Here is a 24,528-nt window from a genome sequence, read left to right as displayed (position 1 = left end):
TGTGAAACTGGAGTGCCACATCCATTTTCGTTGTCACAATATGTTCAACCCAAATATTTAAATTCTGTACTTACGTTTGCCCCATTGATTGAGTTGGTTTGTTATTCCTGTATAAGCCCCAACCTGCTCTTTTGGCCTGTTCATTATATGTTATACGCATAACACATTTTTGCAAAAAACTGATTATTAGAATTATATCAAAACCAACAACGCTGTAGACATTTTTAGAGCTACAATCACTCAAAGACTGATTAACAGCAGGTTCCCTTGATTTTCTTTTTTTCGTCCAACTGAACAGAATGTAAATGCTTGGGTGCAGATGGTGGCGGCTAGGTGGGGGTTCAACATTTTACACCTCAGGTCCCCCCTTTTTCCTACTGACAACATTTGTAAGGTAGCAAAAAAATGTGGTAACACAGGAGACCAATCTTCTGTTATGTCGGGATGGGCAAATAGTATGTGGAGCAACAACGATTGACGTTTTTTTTTTAAGAATGCCGGATAGCTTACTGGTTCAGTCAAAAGGAATTCATGATACATACGATAAATACAGCAATTTCATGCTTTTCATTCTAAAAATAGAAAGCGCCTGTCCAGACAACAAGTCTATCTATCAAATACCCTAATAATTAAAGAAAAGGTGAAGAAAAAAGAATTCTTAATATAATTGAAGGAACCATTTTCTTACATTTTGACTCTATTCTTTGGCAACAATAGACGTGTTGTTTAGTCTTTCATGTTGTCAACATTACTGTAGATATATTAAAAAACCTTCAAGATATCTGCCATACTAGCTAAAACTTTTGTTATTGTTTTAGCTAACAACAACTTCTATATACACCTTATTTTCCTCACTAAAATAGGGCTCACTGGATTATAAGACACAACCCTCAAACATAATATGTTATCATACTGTATTACTTTTATATAAAGGCGCTCTGAACTATGAGGGGCAAGGAATTTAAACTACAGTAAAGTGTACCATATGTATTCCTGTATAATTGTTGCGTTGCATATTTTATACACTTAGGGAATGTTGTGTATTAGTGCAATGTTGTAACAATGACAATAAAGGCATATTCTATTCTATTCTCTTGAATTATATAAATAAACACACAAAAAAACACGAGGGAAACAACTCTTAGGTGTATCTAATGAGTTAAAAATAGCGTTATATTGAGGTATAATAGAATGCCTTTTAATGTTTTATCCATTTCCCTGTTGGTCTAGTGGTAAAGTGCTGGCATTCTCATCACTATGACCCAGGTTTAATTCCCGTTATAATGCTGGACAAATATGGTCGGCGATGATTTTGATCAATCAATAATTGTGCAAATATAGTAGGAGACTGTAAAACCTTGTGTGGCAATGCACACCTATAAAAATTGTTCTTATTTCAGATGGTATCCACTGTGTTTTGCGGTATGTTAGGCGCACCATGGTATAAGGCGACTTTCACATTTCTGACTAAGTAGGAGTTTTGAGGGGCGCATTATAGAAAACGTCGTAGTGACTACACTGTAGTGGTTACAGCTTAATTAGGTTAGCCGTTAGTCTGCCACAGCAAAATAAAGAAAATAAAAAAAAGGAACCAGCAACAACCAATAGCAGGTTACCTCCACTTACGAATCTAATTCCTTTCTAGGAATAGTTTTGTATCCTGAAATCTTGGTAAGTAAAGGCGTATTTTGTATTTAAATGCGCTAGTCCTTTCCAAGCCTGGCAAAAGTACAGTAGATCTTTTTTAATACATTATAGAGCATCAGGACATAAAACAAATACATGTTAAAGTTAGATTAGCGCACAATAAACATAAAATAAGAGGCAGATAAGGTAAATAAAAAGAGAGAATAGAGGAAATAATAAAAATATTAATTTACCTTTTTGCCTCGCGTTACTTGAAAAAACATTTCAATAATGTCTGCTTTTGTTGGCTTTTGAGAATCCGTCGGAATTGGGCGAGGCGGACGTAACGTTAGCACGACTTCTCATCACTTTTCCCAGGTGATTCCTTTCAACAATTTCCGATACGTCATAGAATTTTGCTAAAATTGCTTTAATTTGGGCTGATTGAATGATAGCTTAGACGCAGCCAGAAACCCTCCTCATCGTCTGTTAACGCTGAACTGTGACGTTGACACAAAGAGCATGTTAAGAGCACGCATGCGCACTAGTTGCCAGGCAGATGTGAAGCGATAAGCGAGTGTTTACGTTCCGGATACTAAGGGAGCGGCGAAAAGCAGAGCGTACTTTACTTTATTTTTTACTTTGTAACTAGAGGCAATCTGCGTAACTACAGGCAATATTTTCCCGTTAAGGTACTTCGTAACCTGAAATTTTTGTAGGTAGAGACATTCGTGAGTGTATAGCAGTGCCGTGTAGTCAGGAGATGCAGGGGAGGCTGCATATTAAATTACATTTTTCAGTGTTTAATTTATTCCTCATTTAACTTTATAATTTTTATTTTCTTAAAATAAATCGCTGAACATTCACATATTATGAATACCAATACAATTAGTATGTAATATATTACTGTGCTGTTAGTCTGCGGATGCAGAGTGCGGCACAAAACTTTCTTGCCTCATGGCAGAGGGTGATAGTGAGACCAAGGATTCTGATTTGGTGCACACCTCAGCTCCTAACAATGAAATATGTGACATACAACCATTCAAACGCTCATTTCCAATTTAAACAACCTGACGTGCATGTTTTTGGAATGCGGAGGGAAACCGGAGTCAGTGGAGGAAACCCATGAAATCCATGCACACATGAAAACTCCACATGTGGAGGCTGGAGCAGTTGGAGTTGAACCCTGGACCTCTGCATCATTGGGCTGTGCACAAACCACCTGTCCACTGTGCCGCACAAAGTGAACATTATGATGCACCCAGCTGCTGTGCCGCACTAAGTGAATATTGTGAGGCAAATTTGAACCACTTTACACTTAAGGCAGCATCAGTAGATAATACCAAGGGTTCTGTGAAATGGAAGGGCCACCACAATTTGATGTTAATACGCCTCTAATATAATTATGTTATGGTGTAACTATAAACTCAGAACCTAAGCAAGCAATGTTATGAGTAGCAAGCTTGAGTTGTTTTCATAAAGCTAGCTGCAACAAAACAAATTGTGCAGGACTGAGTAATCAACCCTCGGCTAAAGAGTATGACATTAATTTAAGATGCAAGCATGCGGTTGCGTGAGTTCTATTGACTCAACTGTCCGCATTAGTGGCAGGTTTGTTCTAAATTTATTTTATTGTCAATTTAAGATTATTACACGATTAAATTGAATAAGATAAAAATATGTGTAACTGTTTTACCTACTATAAGTACCACTTTTTCCATAGGTTTGCTGGCCTTGTACGTATGCATGTTTTTTCTACCTTAGACAAAAAAGGTAAACCGGCCTGTCAACAATACGGCCCGCAGGCCTCATCCAGCTCGTTGGAGCCTGCCATAAATGTCCGAGTATGTCCAAAAAAGAAGCATGTCTCTAGGTCATTTGGTGCAAAAGTTATTAATGGATATTAAATGCTCTCTGGTTGCTAGAGGGCAGTGTTGACTTCGAGTAGCATGCTGAGTTGGTTCAGGCGTAAAATTGCATTATTTCAAACTCTTAAAATAAACCGGTTAACACGATCAATGCAAGAGAAACATTTTTCCCCATTGTTTGTGAACAATTGTATTGTGTTTGGAAATGATCCTTTTGATTAAGTAGGGTAGACTACTCATGTATTTTGTTGTCTCCTCTTTTGTTTTCTTGTTTATGTAGCTTCCCCCTTTGTTTTACTATTTTGCATGTTTTTGTTTAATAAATTGTTTTACAATAATCATGAAGCCGTGAGCAATACTTGTAATGCATATTCAGAATAAATGACAAGAATATAGGCTGAACAATAAAGCATAATACTGGAAAACTTCGGTAAGCTAAATATTTTAAGTTGACATTCTTTTACTGATCCGGCCCGCTTGGGGACACAAAGTCTGGGTTTGGACATCCCTGGTATATAATTTTTGAGTTATTCTATAAAAATGGTGTTAGAAAACTGCTGTTTACGCATGGTTAACTCAGTAAGACAGTATGGCCACGAGAGGGCGCTGTGGGGAGGGCGTGGCTTGGACAAGAATGGGCGGCATGAATAAAAGACTCAAGCCAAAAGTGCTCTTAACGCACAAGCAACATCTACTGTGCAATTTGTTTAAATGTGTCAACAAAGTATGAAAAAGGATGATCAAAACTCCGTTCACGTCTTCAGGGCACCAAAAAAGACACAACTCTGGACAACCTGCTCCACTGTTGATGGACCCTTGCCTATTCTTGGGTCGTGGCAGAGTTAGCACCGGTTCATTCCTTAATGTTGTCTCCTCCTGCTCCCTTGGATTGTGCCCTGGAGAATTTTTATGGCCAGTCCTGATTATCTTGTGACGTGACCATACCACAAACAATTACATCAATGCAGTTAACAAAAGTTTTTTGTAGGGTCTTATGTGCCCTCTGATTGTGTTTTGCACCTCTGGGTTGTAATGAAAACTACCAAAGGAAAAAGACAATAAATGAAAACATAAGGCTTCATGGCAAACAGAAAATACATTTTATTCTTTTGCAGATGAATGATTTGCTTTCAAGTGAGAAAACTGCACAGAATAGTTAATGGTAATAACTTAAACGTGAAAATAGAGTAATTAACATAAATGGTATTCTGCTCACTCTCCTTATTGATGTGAGCCAATAATCATTTGTTAACATGTCAAAAGACCACAATTATTGTTTTTGACAACGGTCTAAAGCATGCCCTATCCGGCCCGCCGTGAATTTCTGAGTAAGTCCCCACCCAAAAAATACTAGTATTTACTGTAGCTCATTTTTGATCTAAAGTTATGATTGTTTATATGTATATAAAAAAAAAAGATCCTTTCCGCCAATAGAGAGCAATACAAGTGTAAACGAGCTTATGTCCGGCAAAGGTTCTATCCCTCTCTCATCTCTCATCAGCCGTACCGCTTATCCTCATTAGGGTCGCGGGGGGGGCTGAAGCCCATCCCAGCTCTCTCCGGGCAGTGGGCAGGGGACACCCTCAACTGGTTGCCAGCCAATCGCAGGGCACACAGGGACAGACAACTCATTCGCTCATTCACACCTAGGGACAATTTGGACTGGCCAATTCACCTGAAATGCATGTTTTTGGAATGTGGGAGGAAATCGGAGTGCCCGGAGGAAACCCACGCAAGCACGGGGAGAACATACAAACTCCAAAACAGGAAGTCTGGAGCTGGATTTGAACCCACGACAGGTTCTATCCCTGTTTGGGGCTAATCTTTGTGAAGAGGTGTTCTCGGTGAAAAACAAAAATAAAACAAAGCACCACTTAAGGTTATGAACAAACACTTAAATGACATTGTTAAATGTCCTCCTACTCAGGATTAGAAACCTGATATTGATGCCAAAGCAAAAATATGCCTTTTCAGAAGCCATCAGCATCAAGTACACTACATGAGTACAATGAGAGGGAAAAATATGTGATTGCTAGGCATTTGTTTGCAAAAATCATTATAAATAAGATTAATCTGGCATCATGTTGAAGACAACATTGTTCAGTATTTTCTAAGCTTTAGTAGACCCAACATGGTAGCTGTATCTGCTAATACTATGTTACTTTTTTAATCAATTCAAAGCAGAATGAATGTTGAGGCAATATACAGAGCTTGTATTTGAGTTTTTTTAGTGTGGTTAGTTGGTTGGTTTCGATGTAAAGCTGCCTGTATTCAACTGTTAAACTAAAACATTTGTTAACGGATTTAATGCCAAACATTAAAATATGTTTCCATTGTTTGTAAATAAATGTATTGTGCCAAGAAAATATAACTTTAAACCGTGATTATAATTTGTAGTGGAAGCTAGAGCTCTTATTGGTGATAGGAATGTGTGGAGAGGTGTTGCAAAAGGATAGTGGGATGTTTGGGCGACTTCTAAAGGAAATACGGGGCGCTATATGATGCGGCAGGGGTAAACCAGTGAAAGGTTTCGGGCCCTGTTGTTGCACAGAAGAGTGTGTTGTGTCACCCTGACCCGAGTGGCATGGCCAGTTTCTTGTGTGCCGTTTCATCTGGAGGGACGAAATCACGAGCAACTTGGGTGGCGAGGTGCTTAACTTGTATGAGTGGCATTTGTATTGGCCATGGTCAACTTTTTTTCTGTTTTTTGCGACTTTTTCCTTTTTTTCTTTTCTTTGTTTTTGTGTATGTGTTTGTCTTCCTGTCGGTCAGGGTAGATAGATCATTCATAGGGTGGGCTGCAAATGATAAAAGGACACCGGGTAGGTTACTAATGTATTTTGTTATCTCTTCTCTTTCAAAAGCTTATTAAGTATTAGCTTAATAACCTCTGGCTTATCCAAGAACGTAAAGTCTGGCTCTGGCCCCCAAGCCAAACTGAGTTTGACAAGCCTGCTCTAAAGTCATTAAATAGACATGACATTTCATTTTTTGTATACATTTTGTGACTATATACATTTAACATAAGCTTAAATGTTGGACTCATGTAATTGAATGTAAAACGTCAACAGCGAGCGGGACATGATAATGGAAAAAAAAATAGCCTGCAGCACCAAATTGGATTGGCCTGTCTCTGATGCTGATACAAGTTAGCACTGATTAGCAAATATTTTATTCCACTGAAGTCTTGTGCTCTTGCCATTGTGGAATTAGGTCACATTTATTACTAAAATAGCCTTTTCCCGTTACCTTTGTAGTCTTATTGTTTGGACCAAAAACATCACAGGAGCACTGGAAACGTTGAGAAATATTTCATTTAATTGCCTAGTTAATATAATCCAAGAATATTGCCAACCTAAACAAGAACTTAAAGGGACAGTGTATAATATTTGACCACTACATGTTCTATATTGTTTAGTGCACCAAAAAACACATGTTGAAAAATACAATCAAGATTACAAGCTCCTGAGGCTAAAAATGACCCAAAAACACAGCTTTAGTACAATATTTGTGTATATTGTTACATGCTAATTACTGACTGCAATTTGGTAATTTGAATGTTACCAAAGTCACATAAAGGACTCCTTTACTTTCTATATTTGTTTATATAGCTACTCACTTGTTGTATGTAGATATATGCCTAATGTAAAATATTTGTATTTTATTTTCACAGTTTTACAAATTACAATTGAGGCTTCACTAAATAGGCCTAAACTACACGCCAGTCTGTTAAGATTTTTTTGGGGCAAGGGTCATACTATGTAGGCTGTCTGCTAAGCTAATTATGAGAGCGAGAGCATAATAATGAGCATACAAAAAACTTGATAGTAAACTGACGTCATAGTAAGTGTGCTGAACACTTATTGAAAAAAGAATAAGGAGGACTTCATTCAAGTCAAGTCGACTCACATTTATTTGTATAGCCCTTAATCACAAAATGTCTCAAAGAACTGCACAGGCCACAATTACACCACTCCTTGATCTAAAACCGACATGTGGGCAAGGAAAAACTCAAAAACCTCACCATGAGGAAAATAAGAAACTCCTAGGATGACCAGGCTGCAATAAATGTTGCATTGGGTAACAATACACAAAACATAGTGAACATCAATAAAAAGCATAGGCAACTCGAAAAAATAATTACTTTACGGGACAGCGTGTACTATCTCGACGGGTTTGATTGAGGACGACTAGTAGTTGGGAAAAAGGTTATGTTCGCGCTCTAATTAGGTTATTGATGATTGAAAAAAAATGTAAGTACTTTATCACCACTACCTAAATAAAGCACAACCAAATTTAATTTTGCTCTTGCCCTTTTTTTAATTATGCACACGTGTATGTTTGTGCGTTGTTGTAAGGTGGGCATATAGAGGACACCATCAAAATGTGAAAGGGTGAAGTACAGGTACGTGTTAATTAAATAAAGCCCCCACCTGATTATCAGGGACGCCTAATGTGTGTGTTAAAGGGACACTGTAATATTTGACCACCAAATATCACCTTATTGTGTAGTGCAACCAAAAACGAGTGCTACAAAACACAAAGAAAAATACAATCTACGAACATTCAAAGTGACAACCTGCACCGTTTTTCCTCTTCTGTTTTTGCTCTTTTTTTCTTGTTGTTGTTGTTGTAAAGGCCCAGTCACATGGCCTTTCACGGGCGTATCAAGGCTGAATCACGGCCAGAAATTTCTGCCTGTGAAGCAGACGCGGTGGAAAATGTGCAAAATTGGCTAAACCCGCTGTATACCCGTGGTATGCACGCGAAACAGACGCCGGTGACTGTTCCGCGTCCTTATCGCAGGTAACCGCGGCTGCATCGCGTTTGACCGTGCTTACACGCATTACACACGCTATGACAGTGCTCCACCCGCGATTACCCGCTAAAATTTCGCGTCCTACCCGCGTGTAACCACGTCTTGGCCGCGGCCATAGAGCGTCCTAGCACGTTCGTACCGCGTCTTTACCTCGTGTGTACCACGTGTGCCGCCCGCGGTTACCCGTGGTCTAAAGTTTTAAGCAGCGCAAAACTTTTTCGCGCGGCCAACCGCATGTGAATTTCTTACCGCGTGTAAAGCACTGCTGCATCTCGTCTGTATCGCGATCTCAACGCGTCCAACAGCGTATGCTTCACAGGCAGAAATTTCTGGCCGTGATTCAGCCTCAATACGCCCGTGAAAGGCTGTGTGACCGGACCTTAAGGCAGACGTAGTATAGGACATCATGAGAATGTTAAAAGGTAAAGCGTGGTTGCAAATTTCATAGTACTTTATTATAAGGTGCACTTTATAAAACACACCCCAAAAGACCACAGGCTGCCCCCTGCCCAGCCTAGAGGACATTGCCAGCTAACACCACTTCAGCAGCGCTAAACACATCCCGAATCACTCCTTACACCTCAGCAACCCCTTTCTCGAACTGTTACCATCGGGCCAACTGTTCAGATCCCACAAGGCCTGTACAAACAGACTGAGGGATTGTTTCTTCCCCAAAGCTATCAAGACACTAAACCACAGTTTTGGAACACAGTTCAAGTTCAATATCCCGGTTCTAAGTGCAACATTCTGGTTTTATGTGCAATATCCCAGTTTAAAGTGTAAAATCCTGGTTGTACATATCTATTTTATATGTGAATACTTTACATTAGGGATGATACTTATAAAGTATATTTTGCCAACTGGAGTGAAACCCTAATTTTGTTGTAGAAACACAATGATTATAAAGTTGATTCTGATGCATACATTGATGGCACTCGTAATTGCTAAAAAATACAGTAAATTAAATAGAATTATAATTGTTTTGGGGTTTTTTTTGTACAGAAAGAATATGTAGGAAATATCATATATCCTAATATAGAACCAGAACTCACCCGGTTCCTGTAACCATCAAGGGAGAATGTGTAGAATTTGTCCAGACCTACAAATACCTGGGTGTGCAGCTGGACAACAAACTGGACTGGACTGCCAACACAGAAGCTCTATGTAGGAAAGGGCAAAGCCGACTTTACTTCCTCAGAAGGCTGGCCTCCTTCAACATCTGCAAAAAGCTCCTGAAAATATTCTATGAGACAGTAGTGGCAAGCGCCCTCTTCTATGCGGCAGCGTGTTGGGGAGGCAGCGTCAAGAAGAAGGATGCCTCTCGTCTCAATAAACTGGCTAGGAAAGCGAGCTCTGTTGTGGGCAAAGAGCTGGACAGCCTAACAACAGCAGCTGAGAGACAGGCACTGAAAAAGCTGAGGTCAATCATGGACAATCCATCGCATCCGCTTCACAGCATTATCTCCGGACAGAAGAGCAGTTTCAGTGACAGACTGCTGTCACTGTCTTGTACTACGGACAGACTGAAGAGATCTTTTCTTCCTCATGCCATGAGGCTCTTTAACTCCACCCGGCAGAGTAAAGGCCCACATTAAACCACACCACCTACATTGGATCTTACTGCATTATGTGTTCTGTGTAGCACTTTTTAGTTAATCTATATAACATGCTAAAGTGGGCATTTGCACGTCACACTGGGTATTTGTATATTGTTTTCTTTTGGCTTTATTATTGTATTGTTCTCAGCTCAGGGATGCTGCTGGAAATGTGAATTTCCCTTAGGGGATGAATAAAGTATCTATCTATCTATCTATCTATCTATCTATCTATCTATCTATCTATCTATGTTCACCCTTGTATAGGCCTGCTTGTAGTTTGACTATTTCCTATTTGTAATCAAGTAATAGAAAAAGTAGGCCTGCAAATGTAGCCCCGTTCGTTATAGATAGATAGATAGATAGATATATAGATACTTTATTCATCCCCGAAGGGAAATTCACTTGTTATGTAAGCACACACACATAAGCAGAGCACCAATAGCATTCAGTAAGACTTGCTTTGTTTTTTTTTATTTAATTTAATTTTTGCCCTTTGAGCAACGGGGCCCTGAGGTTAGAAACAAAAATGCTTTCGCTCCAGAGATCTAAAATGAAGAGCTCGTCATGCCGCCGCGGAGTGATAAGATTTAGGCTCTGCTGGGGATGTCATGGCTGTGAAGAAGCCGTAATTTAGAGAGGATTTGAAAAGCTTATCTCTGTGGACCCCTGGGCAAAATGAAGAAATATTGGGTGAAAAAAACAGACAAATGCAATATGCCATTGTTTCGGTGGAGCAGAGTGTAAACATGGTATGGATGAAGGATCTGTGAGGACACAATGCTGCTTATTATTTTGTGCAGCAAAAAAAGTTTAAGGAGCACTACAGTGCCAGGTTTAATTTGTCTCAAGCCGAGATCTACTTATCAAGGCAAGGAACCAGAAAAATGTGAGTACACCTCCCAAATGTCTGCGTATCTTAATTCTGAGCTTTTCATACATCAACCATGAACAGGTAGTACTTTTCTACAATGCAAAATTGTAGAGTTTGTATAACAGTGTAAGTGAAGTATTTTCTAAAAGCAAAATTAAATAAACTAAAAAAAATAATCTTGACGCAAACGAAAACAAAGAAATTTGTTTTCAGTATTATCTTTTTTTTTTCATTTTACCACAATTTAATGTAATTTTCTAGTATCAATTATGTACTATACTAGGGTTCTCTTGCAGGGTGCCTGTGGGCCCCCTGAGTAGCCCACAGACTGGTTCTGAAAATATATCATCGGTTGTTGTGATTGTCTAGAATATGAGATATCGAACTGGCAAGATCTTTAGTGTTTGACTAATCTGATTTAATCCTCTCATACCTACTACCTGGTGTTAACATGCTAATTATTCCAACACAGTAATAACATGTTATTTTAGAAATGCATATCAAACTAATAGCCGTTCGTACTTATCGGTAGCAAAAAAGTTTCAAAAACATCAAAAAGGTCGGCGATTCCTGTGACCACTATCCAGTACCATAGTATTATTATGGTAATATATGTTTATGTATTTTTTTATAAAATATGGGGAAAAAAATATTTTAAATGAGCATAATTATAACACGTCAGATGATCTTTCTCTTTTGTAGTCACTAAAATGAGCTAAATGAGGACGTAAAGGATAATTATTCAAATTTAAGCAGATCTGTCTTAGTTTATTGGAAACAAAAATAAATTCATATTTCAAAATCAATATGTTTTTAATAGAAAAAACTGAGTACGCCTGTAGATATAGACAATATATTGTCATTTTCACTACCTACGGTGTAATAATTAAAATAATATTTTTCAGTCGAGTAGAAAAAAATATGCTTTTCAAATATTCTGATTTTTACCATTTCACTATGATGTTGTCCCTATTGTCATGGATGGATAGACGGACGGATTGTTTAATGGTTGGATTGATGGCTCGATCATTTAATTATTCATTTGTTTTTACATGGGTTTTGCAGAGTACAATGTCCCGGGCAGCAAATGTGTTAAAACTGTACCTTTGAAAATAATACATATACATTAATTCATTAAATTGTCCTTTTTCATAAAAATAGTCTCTGGATTTTGAGAAAATGGCCAAAACCACCCTCCACTATTGTCAACTTTACAGACATCACAAACAATTTTTACAAACATATTCTCACATATTATCATCCTCACAGTAAGTGTGTTATCAGTATAAACATCTCACCTGCAAAATAGATGGTAAATGTCAGTCTCAAACGACACCATTTACTTGTTGACATTAAAACTGATTTATTCTACAAGTCTCATTAGATCACGTGAGTTCCCGTGAGACTTGCCCCAAAACACCCTTCTCTGACCTGTGAGACTATGTCTAGTGGTGATATACTGGTACAGTGGAACCTCGGTTTTTGAACGCCTCAGTTCGGACAAATCGGTGTTCGACCAAAAACGCGAATGTACGATTAGCCTGGGTTAGCTTCATGTTTAAGTTTATGGTAAACATTCAGGGTGATGGAACGGATTAAAACGATTTTACATTACTTTTAATGGGAATAACGATTTCGGTGATTGAACAAATCGGTTTTCGAACAGGGTTCTGGAACGGATTATGGTCGAGAACCGAGGTTCCACTGTACTTCACTTTTTCTGCTTTATAAAACAACACCAAAATCCCATAATGTAACATTTTAACTTGTCAGCAACCCTTGTTGCACCACACATTTAGTGGCAACTAAATAAGTGAAGGACAAATGAACGACTGAAATAATCAACGATTATAAATGAACTCATACGATCATGAAATAACAGGCAGTGACACATTTCAATATTACAACAACACAAAAAGAAGATTTAATAGTCACAACAAAAAGGGCCTGTCAGTGGAATATATAATGTCAAGGCGCCCTAAACGTGCAGTTATTATGCACAGGGGTCTGCCATCAGTGACCATATTGGTTCCATGAATTCAAGTGGGGGATCCTTTTGACATTACCCAGAGGTTTGGAGCATTACCATACATGAAACATCGCATATGTGCTATAATCTTGCCATATATGACATGATAAATTGTTGTGAATGTACCATCAAATCCTGTACCTCATTGCTCTGTATTACTTTGAACCTTGTGTAAACCCCTTTAAAAAGTGAGTTAAAAACAAATGACATAATACTGAGTACCAATAGCAAGTCTTACGCCATTACTTATCGTGGGCAGAAAAGAATAAACGAAAGACATAACCTGCAATTATGATCGCAATCTTTAGCAAGAAATTGCTTGAATTGGATAACCGAATTTCTTTTCTACGTTAACTCCATCTGTGACGGTGTGATTCACAAAAGATGAAAATATCAATATAGACGAGTCTTGGGGTTTTTTTTCCCTTCAAAGAAAATTATTCTAATCCTCGGATATTGCAAATCTCAGTGATCTGTGTGGCAAGCTACTCAAGTTTAAGAATCCAAGAAAGGTCTGATTCATCATAGAGCTTCATATCAACAAAATTTCCTTATTTATTACATCTTGAAAAAATAGCAGTACCTAGGGATTTGGGATTCCCTTGATTGAAAAACCTCCTAATTGTGTTTTGTCTGCTTATTTGATGAATCTTGTTGTCTTTTTTTTATTACTTGATAAACTTTCTTGTCTTTCTTTGCTTATTTGATGATCTTGTCAATTATTTGAATTGTCATTCAAAGTCAAAGTGTATTGTTGTGTGACTTTAATTTCTGTTACAAAAAAGATGTAGGTTGGTTCCAAAACCGTATCAGTACGCATACATGTTTACTTTGTGACAAATAATAGGTTATAAACCAAAAACAAATTGGACAACAGGTTGTTAAACTGAAATAGAAATAAAACATTGTTAGTAAACCATGATTAACCTAATTTCAGATTTCTCATCTAATACCTTAAACCAAATAGCAGTGTTCTTTTACTGTAATTTATGTTCAATGTTGTCTGATTTGTGTTTATGGTTCATGAAATTGCCGGCTTTTGTTCAAAACAATATTTGACTCTGGTGTTACCTTTATTAATAGTACCACTCACCAAACCTTGAAGTAGTCCAGCAGCTTACCTGACCTCTGCCTGACAGCATAGGTGCTACACTTGGCATGGATCTAGGTGTCCACAGGAGGAAAGTGACTACTGGACAACAAAGCACTGTTTCAAAATGTTTTTTTAAGTCGGCAGCTTTCTCACCCCAGGTCTATGGTAGGATAACTGCTCGAACTGCCGACGATGATGAATGAGCCCCCAATTTAACAGAGTGGGTCAACGGCAACAGGAACAGCACAAAGCACATGGGAGAGCCAGATAGGACACAAAGGAAACTACTGAACAACTAATCATCACTTCTTTTTGAACAAATAAACTGAAAAGTTGAAGATTGTGAAAAATGAAAACACTGATGTCACTTGTGCAAACATTCAGATATAAGGTTGTTTTAGTCGTGAATTTTACTTGCTCTCACATGTAACACCATACTCTCAGATATGCACAACTAATACTTTCATACAGACAGTCATACCCATAAAAACACAACCTTACTCTCTCATGCTCACTACTATCTACTCATACACACTTTATTATACATACATGCAACCTACTATAGTCCCACACACACTATCATACTATTATACTCTTTCAGAAACACAATAGTATAGTCCCCCACACACTCTTTGAAAGACTCACACACACTATTATACTCTTTCACACACACATTTCTTTTTCTCACACAACATTAAAATTACTATAACTATATATTTTTTTTACTTGTAGTGTAATGACCACTTCTACACAAAGTGTTATTTTTGCACTAAGTATTTTTGGTAATCAAGGCAATGCACACTGATGGGTGTCAAGGTGTTGTACAGTTCAATGTCAAACTGGCGTTGCTCCCAGTCTGGTAATATGTATGAGAGAGTATATTTGTATGTGGATGAGAGTGTAGTATTGTGTGTGAGAGTATAGTAAAGTGTTCATGAGAGTATAGTGGTAGTAAGAGGGTATGAGTAACAGTATAGTGATAACTGTCAGAAAGTGTAGTGTGTGTATGTGAGGATAGTAATAAGTATGAGAGCGTATGGTTGTATGTGTATGAGAATATAATAATATGTGTGAGAGAGTATAGTAGTCTGTATGAGAGTATAGTAGTCTGTATGAGAGTATAGTAGAATGGAAGAGAGAATGTAGTAGTGTTGGTAGTAGTAGCATGGGTATGACTCTGTCTTTATGAGATTATTATTATTAAGTTGTACAAGTCTCAGAGTATGATGACATATGAGAGAGTAATTATGATTTACTTCGCAAACATCCTCTCATACATTTAAACTTGTTCAAATCGATCAGCAAAAGGGTTGCCCACTCTTAAGTTCTCGGTTTTAAGCATCCCGGCTGATGTAGCATGTTTTTTCTTGTGGTCATACTGGTCAGTGAGAATATAAATGTTGCGACTACAGTTTCATAAAGGAAGAGAGATTCGCCTGTAATAAAGCCCAGGGTTTTTATCTGATGACAACAATAGCCCGGCTCACTTTAAAGTACTCCATGAGTAAAGTTCATGCTGAGAAGATTACTTCATCAGGCTGCAGCCATGGCTTGAATGCATGAGATGCCATTTGTAATAGCTGACCAATAGGAACATTTAGAGAAATAGTTGGAAAAAATTATAAACTGTATTTACAAAAATACAGTATGTTTGATGAGAACCATATACTGAGACACATATTTTTTGTTTAAAAACGTTATAATTGTTGGGCGGGTTTTAACACTTGTAATAGCATCAGACACTGTTGCTGTATTTAGCAGAAAATAGGTAATAATCACCTCTTGCTCAATTTTAAGTCTTTTGTTTGAATTTTTAAGAATTTATTTTTTTTACAAAATCCCCTGATCCGAAACCTAAATGAAGGCAAGGGAAAAACTGAAACATTTTCAACATAAGTTACTTAGTGGGTTTTTATTCAGGCACAGCACAGGGAAAATGTATTTGCACTTACTTATAGTAACGTTAAATATACAATGGTTAGAATAAGCAAAATTGTCATTTTTTTCTTATGCAATGTCCTACCTACCAATAAGATTAGCAATTTATCTTAAGGGAAATCATGCAGTGCATATTCAACGCTTTCTGTATGATGAATCTAAATTTGTTTTGCCCAAACAAAATAGAAGAATGCTCTTCTTAAAATTAATAAATAGTATCCAAAACGCTTTCTCAGACAGAAATAGTATGGTGGCTTATATCTTTCATTAGAAATTATTTTTTTTACAACAATCTACTAATTTTTGACAGAAGCCTCAATAAGCCTATCCAAAGAAAAAGTGTTCATTTGATGCACTACAATCTGTAGTGGGATAAAAATGACAGAAAACACTGTTAAGTTTAAAATTCTGTAGACACTCAAAATAAGCAGAGAAAACGTCAGTGGATTTAAACTTGCAAGGAGGACAGGATAGGGAGAGAAACCTTCCTATGAGACAACCTAAACTGTTCTAAAAGTCCTCTCCTGAGCCCTTTTTTAATTAAATGTCCTGGATTACGAAAACCAAATTAGTCCTAAGGGGTGTGGGCAATGTTCCCTCTAAGCTGCACACGTGCGCAATTGCGCACTGCCCGCACATTCTCAGCGCACAAGAAAATCGATCTAGCGCAATGTTCCCTCTAAGCTGCGTGTGTGCGCAATTGCGCACTACCCAGAGCTTTTCCGCGCACAACAAAATTTAGCCAGTTCACAAAAATCAGGGCTCGAAATTGCTAACTAAAAAGCAAATTAAGTCAAAGTTACAGTGCATGAAGGTAAAAAATACAAGGGTTCCCCTGACGTTGTGTTCTAAATGCGGTATTTTGAAGTCAAGGTCGAAGTAGAACGAAGTTGAGTAAAGTCGCTAGAGTTTTTCGAGAACCGGCTTCTTCGGCTCGGCTCACTCGATTAGCTTTCGGGTCCTAAACGGTTCTTCAGGTTGTTTTTGCTTCTTTCATCCCTATATGACCAAATATTATGTGAAATTATGCACAAAATGACTTAAAGGAAGGGGGAATAGAACAAAAAAGAAAAAAATACCAAAATGAAAAAGTAGTGAACAGCTGAGAAAAAAAAGGAACAAAAGGAAAAGAAAAAAGAAGGAAACATTCAGAAAAAAAGCCAGAGAAAAAGAAAAGAAAGAAACAAAGGAAAAAATAAAAAATAGTCTGTGTAATATAGTGTAATAATCTGTGAAGCCCTTTTAGATTTAGGGCTATACAAATAAAAATGACTTGACTTGACTTGACTAGAACAAAAAGAAAAAAAGTAACAGCTCGGAAAAAATAAACATAATGAGATTTTTTTAAAGGAATAAAAAAAATGAAAAAAACAGGGAAAAAGAAGAAAAAGTTTGTGTTGCATTCCAATAATTTCCAATTATACCAAGTCAATCTTGTTGCCAACATTGTACTTCCACTAAAAAATGTGATTAAATACAGTTGTGTATCGTACAACCGACTAAATAAGCCCCCAAAAATGTTAGTATTATGCGACATAAGATACCAGGAAAAAAAAGAAATGGAAATCTTGTGAAAGAATTGTAAAAACAAATGACGTTTGTAGGCCGTACAACCTTTGCAATAATACATTAGTCAATTAATTCAAAAGTGAAAACATTGCATTGCCGGAAACTCAGCAAAATGTAACTTAATGTCAAGTTTTGGACACGTTTGATAATGACTTAGTTGCCACACTTGGGATTGCTGTTGCTCACTGTTGTTTTAAGCGTTGCTCACCGAGTTTGTGTGAACGCTCTGACCCGTGGAAAATTAGAGGGAACATTGGGTGTGGGTATCAAAGAACCGTAACATGAATGGATGACAGTTACAATAATGTGAAGAGCGCATAAAAGTCCAAGTAACGAACTACAGTCAAAACAACGAACAGGGAGCCAAAACTAACGAAAAACTTTTTGCAATTCTTGAGCAAATATCTTTGCAGGTGTCAGATGGAAATAATAGAATTGATGATTTTCTAATTTGTCCCTTTTATGTAACAGAAATAAAGAAATCATATGCATGTATTGTCTGCCAAAACAGAATAAATGATCTACTTAACAAAGACGCAGCATATTTACAATATGCCAATATGCCAAACACACCTGAATGTCTTCACATGCCTCCCACTGCCAATCATTTCTCATTTATTTTTCATTTCCTTGTGGGCGGCATCATACACAGTGTATTATACAGAAAATAACCAAGCTTTGCCTTTGTGCACAGAACCCAGGCATTAAGAGTTTTACAATGACCACAGAATCGTCCTCTATTCCAACTTCGCCTCGGAACTGAAATTGGCCGGCAGGAAAATGTAAACGTCTTTATTCATCTTTGCCCTCACACATCATTTGACATTTGCAACAACAACTTTGCGACATTATCTGAGAGGCTCCGCATGCAAAGAAGCCTCTCCCTAAGGTAAAATTGGCCTACTTCACAGAGCTTTCTCTGCATCCATCTGTCGTCGCCATAAATTGCATTTGCCTGTGATAGCAGGTTATCGCATCTGTCGACGCAGCCTATCAATTTCCATGAGAGGCCTCACCATGGGGCATTAACCCGAAGCGGCATTTTGGCAACAGGCATTGAAAAAGCCCAATCTGGCCGTATCAGACAGCTATTGGTGACGATTCTCTTTTGTAAGTTGGCGTCGAGAAACCAAAGTGTGGGATAAAAATCTGAGCTTGCAGTGTGTGAAGGAAGATTTCCCTTTGATGCCGTTTCCGCTTTTCAAGGGTGTTGTTAAAAAAGTTGAACAGTAGTCGAGAAATTGTGCTATTTGCAGTGCAAAAATGTAAAGAAAAAGTGAGGAACTCACAAAGCTGCTCTGGAGCCAAGAGTAGGTAAAAAAACACCTAAATGTAATTGAAAGGACAGAGTTCAAAAAGGTAATTTTGTGTGAATATTAGTGGTAGGTGATACTGGAAAATTCAGCATAAATATTTTAGGCATTAAAATACTTCAATTTTCTATTAAATAACTACATTTTAAACTTTAAAAGTGTAAACAAAATAAATATATTTTTTTTCTCGATTCCAACTGTGGATACCAGTAATAAAAAAATAGACTAATTTACAACCATTTACTGTATCTTTAAGCAGTGTTTCAAAGGCAAACACCCATACGCCAATTTCGTATTTTGCAATCATTTATTTCGACTTGTTGTTGTCACTGTTTTCTACTTTTCCTATCATTAATTCTCTTCAGACACATTATAATCAGTATAAAAAGGCAATAAATCAAACAAAATCACAATAGAATAAGTTCAACCGCTAAGTGACTCCAAAGAAAAAAAAAAGGAGAGAGCATGGGTAGGTACTATAGGTAGGTAAGTAGGTAGGTAGGTAGGTAGGTAGGTAGGTAGGTAGGTAGGTAGGTAGGTAGGTAGGTAGGTATGTGGAAAGAGGTGTATACGTCTATATCATTCCCCCTACCTCCAGCAACAGATTAAGCTTAAGTGTAGCAATGTTTTTTCAAATAGGACGTCGACTAAAAAAGAATGAATGAATGATGTGTTCCTTAATAATGCATTTACTGAATATGTGTCAGGGCCATTTTCCCCACATCTCAGGGGTGGCCATGTTTCCAATTGCTAAAACTAACTCAACCTATTTTTTAAGTACAGTACAAAAAAATGGATGTTGAAATTTATTTTTCTACATCTTGTCATGTTATTGCACAAACTATAATTACTTTAATCAAGAGGATTTTCAATGTATATTTGAAGGCTTGTGATTTTTTGAGAGCCACCAATTTAACAGCATAAAGTATATGTATATTTATTTTTTGCTGAGTGACAATTAATATCCCTCATCAGCCTTTGTTTCGCCATCCATGCAGTCACTTGCCACTTAGAATGGGCCGACTGACTTCAATTGTCACCGCATAAAAGCATTTTGTCGACGCTTTGAAAGGGAAGAAAAGTTTCCCGAGAAGGCTGTTTATTTTTTTTCTCTCAGCTGTGTTTGTTGGATATCATCTGTCTGCATATAAGAGCGTTCGAATTGTCATATTTTGGCAAACAAGCTTAGAAGCCAGCAGTATACTTTTGACAGTTTATTTTATCAACGCAAAGTAAAATGTATGCAGTTCAATCTCCCAAAGGCCTTTTAGCATTCAAGATTGATTATATTTCTAAAAACTCATAGAAACAAATTAGGTACAAAGTGAAGTAATATTTACGTTACCACTTGAATACAATGCGGTCTATTTAAAGTGATTCAGTTGTATTTCACAAGTTAAATGGGGTTATTTTCCTTTGGGGGAATTCGTTGTTAGGCCCTATAAACTGTTTGCAATAAATAATAGTTATTGTGAAGTGTTTGGTGATAGAAGGTGTTTCCAAATAAGTGAATGGCCACTCAGTATAGGCCAATTATGCTAGTTATTAGGTGTAATCAAATTAATTTGTTTTATTTATATTAAATATCAAGCATTTTCTGTCAACATGATTTATTTTGCGCCAAGTATTATTAATGTGCTATTTAAAGCCACCAGTATGGACTGTGTGTTTTATTAAATAACTCGATGTTGTTGTACTGTGTTGTGCAACCGAAAATAAGTGCTAAAAAGCACAAGAAAAGAACAAACTACAAAGACACAAAGTGACCAAAAATGTTTTCTTCTACTTTCAATTATTTTTGGCCAAGCCTTTTACAAAGTTTTGGGGGTACCCAATGCAGTAAAATGGCTGCCAATATTGTCATCTTCCTCTAGGTGAGGCTTATTGTATTTAATATTAAGACACCTTTCTCGTCTTATGAGTATTTTGAAAAATATATATTTAAATTAGCCAATAGTTCATGTATTTTGGTTTAATATTCAAAATATTATTTTTCAAATTAATCAAGTTTTTTTTTTTTTTTTTTTTTTTTTTTTTTTTTTTACCACAACAGGGTCCTAAATGATACACACTTTCCCTTTAAACAAGTAGGTCACATCTATATGTTTAGATCATCTCGAGGTATATTCCTACAATAATGTCCATTCGGAATGTTTTGTCAACAATCACTTGTTTTTCAGCAAGTCAAAAATTGTACCCCACTGCTAGTGCTCAGGACAACATACAAATTATCTTACGTATTTTGTGTGCACTTTTCACTGCAAACAATGAAGACGAAGTCTAATATTTTAGAAAAGTGTACTGTTGCATTTATTTTTTTTCCCGACTTAACTGTAGCTTGGCAATAGTTTAATATGGCTCAACTCTAAAATGATCCTGTTAAAAATTATTTTCACACAGTGACGTGTGGTGAGGTTTGTCTATGGTGAGGCACAATCGGATTTACAAATAAATGGACCTAAATCTCATCATCAGTTGATTGGCAAAGAGAGGAGGCAATATATAAACGTTTTAGGCAATTGCATTGTTTCCACTTTTGTCATCAATTTAACTGAAGCATTTTCCAGATGATATTGCTCTTATTATTTAGATGCTTGGTAGAAAATATGCACTCAAAATGTAAGTTCATTAGCTTTGCACAGATAGCAGCTTCTGTTCCCTTATGTTCCCTTTGCCCTTAGATGACCAACACTTTAAATGACAAAGGCCTAGTTTTACCAAGCCTTGAGCATCTTAAGAAATCTCTGACAACCGTTAAAGTCCTCAATGCGTCATTTTGTCTCACATTCCATCAATTTGTGTGTCCTAATGACATGAAATCCTTCTCTCACTAAAATCAGCGAATGAACCCTTTACTGAAAGATTTGTTTTCTAGGTTCGAGGGGGGATGAATGCCCCATTGAAGGAGTCAGGTGCTTCCTCCCACTACAGCCCATGCAGGGTCTTTTTGTGCCGTGTATGCTTCTGCATAAGCCATCTCAAAGCTTCAAGTGATTGCGATCCTCTATGGAGCTACCCTTAACCCACAGGGTAGAGATCCTTTGGTGGGGAGTGGAAATGTGTCTGTAACACTACCTCCTATGGATCTACTGAGCGGATATCGATTCTATTATCAGACACGGGCATTCAATAGAAACGATTATACTGGCGCACAGACTGATATTCTATTGGGACGTTCAACTCTGTCCACAGAATCATGTAAGAGAGGCTGTGAGCAGATATCAGACTCTGAAGCCCTCCCTAATTGCACGTGAGGGTATTAAAAAGCATTTTGACAAACACACAGAGAAACACTCTCCCTACCAGTGATGGGAATTCAATTTATTTTTGGAGAACTGGCTCTTTCGATTCGGCTCAATGAAAAGACTCTTTAGCGTTTTTCACTTTTAAGTGTATCCTGTACAACCAATAGTAATTAGAAAATATGCACGATATCAATAAAGTATTATAATACAGTGAACTTTTACATTATCAAACTTCCAATTGTTTATACTAAGTAAACAATAGAGATGACACTGCGCCACTCTTTTAGATTCAACAACCTGAGAGAGAGAGAGAGAGAGGTGGGGGGAAGAGGTGAAAGAATGAGCGAGAAATAGACATGAAGGAAAAAGGGTAAAAGAATTAGCGAGAAAAACAGAGAGGGGAGAGGGAGAGAAAAAGTAAGAGAAAGAGAAAGAAAGAGAAAATGATAGATAGATAGATAGATAGATAGATAGATAGATAGATAGATAGATAGATAGATAGATAGATAGATAGATAGATAGATAGATAGATAGATAGATAGATAGATAGATAGATAGATAGATAGATAGATAGATAGATAGATAGATAGATAGATAGATAGATAGATAGATAGATAGATAGATAGATAGATAGATAGATAGATAGATAGATAGATAGATAGATAGATAGATAGATAGATAGATAGATACATAGATAGATACATAGATACTGTATTCATCCCCACAGGGAAATGCACATATACACACATAGTAAGAAGAGATAGAGCAAAAAGAGTGACAGAGAGAGAAAAAATAAATGAGAAGATAATATAAAGAGAAAAAAGAAAGTAAGAGAGCACTATATTTAGAGAAAGGGATAAAAAGAGTGAGGGAGAGTAAGGGTACAAGAAAGAAAGATTAGGTGAGGGAGAAAAAAAACATGAAGGATGAAAAGGGAGAGAGAGAAAGATATATATGAAAAGGAAAACAGATAGAGAGAGAAAGAAAAAGAGACAAAGCAAGAGAAGGCCAGAGAGAGAGAAAGAGTGGGAAAGAGTGGGAAAGAGAGACAGATATAAAGAGGAAGAGAGAAAGAGAAATAAATAAAGAGAGATAAAGACAGGGAGAGGGGAGAGAGAGAGAGACTGAGACCGAAAGAGAGAGAGAGAGAAAGAGGTGATTCTTATTGACGGGGAGCCCTCTCTCGTCATTCACTTCCAAGAGCCAGCTCACCAAGCCATTTCGTTCGCGAGTGAGAGATCGCGGCAAACCCGCCACCACTCTTACAGACCCCCCCCCCCAACCCCCACCCCCAGCCCCCGGCCTCGTTATCTATATCTCTCTCCTTCCACTGTCACGTGCACGCGCACAATTTGCAGAACCACAAAACGCATCCTGAATTATTAGTATGCGCCGGACATACGAATTTTTGTGTCATTGCATTAAAAAATAATAATAAATCCTCTACAAGTCGAGCAGTCTCCGCGGTCTCTCCGGGACTGATCCCGTTGCAATCGGGTTACCTGTGATTAGCAAGCGTGAGCCACTTTCCAACACAATCGCGACACATCAGAATAAACACAGTACATATAATCAACATTATATAGAAAAAATATTGGCCAACAAAGTCTTGCAAGACAGAATGACACATTAATGAATTTCCACCCCCGCCCCCCTCCTACCTTGAGAGACGGACAGCTATCCATTAGATGTCACTGCAAGCTATGGACGTGAGATTGGGGTTCCTTATAGGTTGCTCCAGCCGCTCCCTTCTACTCAGCCCAAAATCCAAAAGTGCAAAACCACCCGCAAAGCATGTTGAATTCCTCACGCTTGCGTATTCTATGACGATAAACAAAGTCACCGGCAAGAAGATGCGGTGCTCTGGAGAGGAAGCGCTTCCTTTTGAGTCAAAAATAAGTGTGCAATCTCGGTGAGAATTTCTCCAAGCGAATGTCGCTACATGGCAACTATTCTTATTCCCCGCGAGCACAATATGTCCTTGGAACTGTCTCCTCCCGCCCGGCGTTTCTAGGTTCTTTCAATTCCCAAAACGAGAAAAATGTGCAATTCTTAGATACGAAGAATGAAGGGAAATGTGTCAGAAGCTGCAGGCAGTCGGCAGGTCAGCGAGCACAGGAGCGCATTTACGCAAAAGGAGGGGGCGAGTGCGCAATGGCTGTGCGTAAAAACGGACCGTTGCCTTGCACGCTCCGCAGCCTGCAGTGACGTGCTGTGCGCAGGAGATTAAGGAGCCACCGCGGATTAGTGTCTTCTTAGCTGTATTTAGCGTTCACGGGAACAAAGTAGCCTATCAGGTACACTATCTGTTGGACGAAAAGGAAAGGTACAACCAAAAATGTACATTTGGGCGGAGGTTTGCTCATTTGTTTCCCCTCCCCTTTGTGACCTCTATGGAGTTATCAAGAGGCTGGCAAAAATGAGACACAAATCAGTTAATATAATAATTTCCACATTTCACAACCAGATGGAAAATTTACATTTGATTGAAATTCCAAACTTTTCTTGGGCGCAGAATGTGACAATTATTTTGAGTGGAAAAGCAGGAAAATGTGCATT

General features: G+C 37.7%; 1 protein-coding gene across 3 annotated transcripts in view; it reads right to left on the bottom strand.

Annotated features, from left to right (window-relative positions):
* The window catches only part of LOC148351362 (leucine-rich repeat and fibronectin type-III domain-containing protein 2), a 266,639-nt gene extending 242,473 nt beyond the window's left edge, over positions 1-24,166 (bottom strand). For 2 of the 3 annotated variants that reach the window (XM_088354582.1, XM_088354585.1), the window contains exon 1: positions 23,631-24,166. The gene's annotated coding sequence lies outside the window, so the exon portion shown is untranslated. Of the gene's footprint in view, positions 1-1,880; positions 2,248-23,630 lie in introns of those variants that run through there. The other variant, XM_088354583.1, reaches the window with a different exon arrangement.
* Positions 24,167-24,528: the final 362 nt, after the last annotated feature.

Source organism: Urocampus carinirostris, chromosome 15 (genome assembly GCF_059441175.1).
Source record: "Urocampus carinirostris isolate Australia breed hairy pipefish chromosome 15, RoL_Ucar_1.0, whole genome shotgun sequence".
Lineage (NCBI taxonomy): Eukaryota > Metazoa > Chordata > Actinopteri > Syngnathiformes > Syngnathidae > Urocampus > Urocampus carinirostris.
This window is presented reverse-complemented; position numbering and strand designations above follow the sequence as displayed.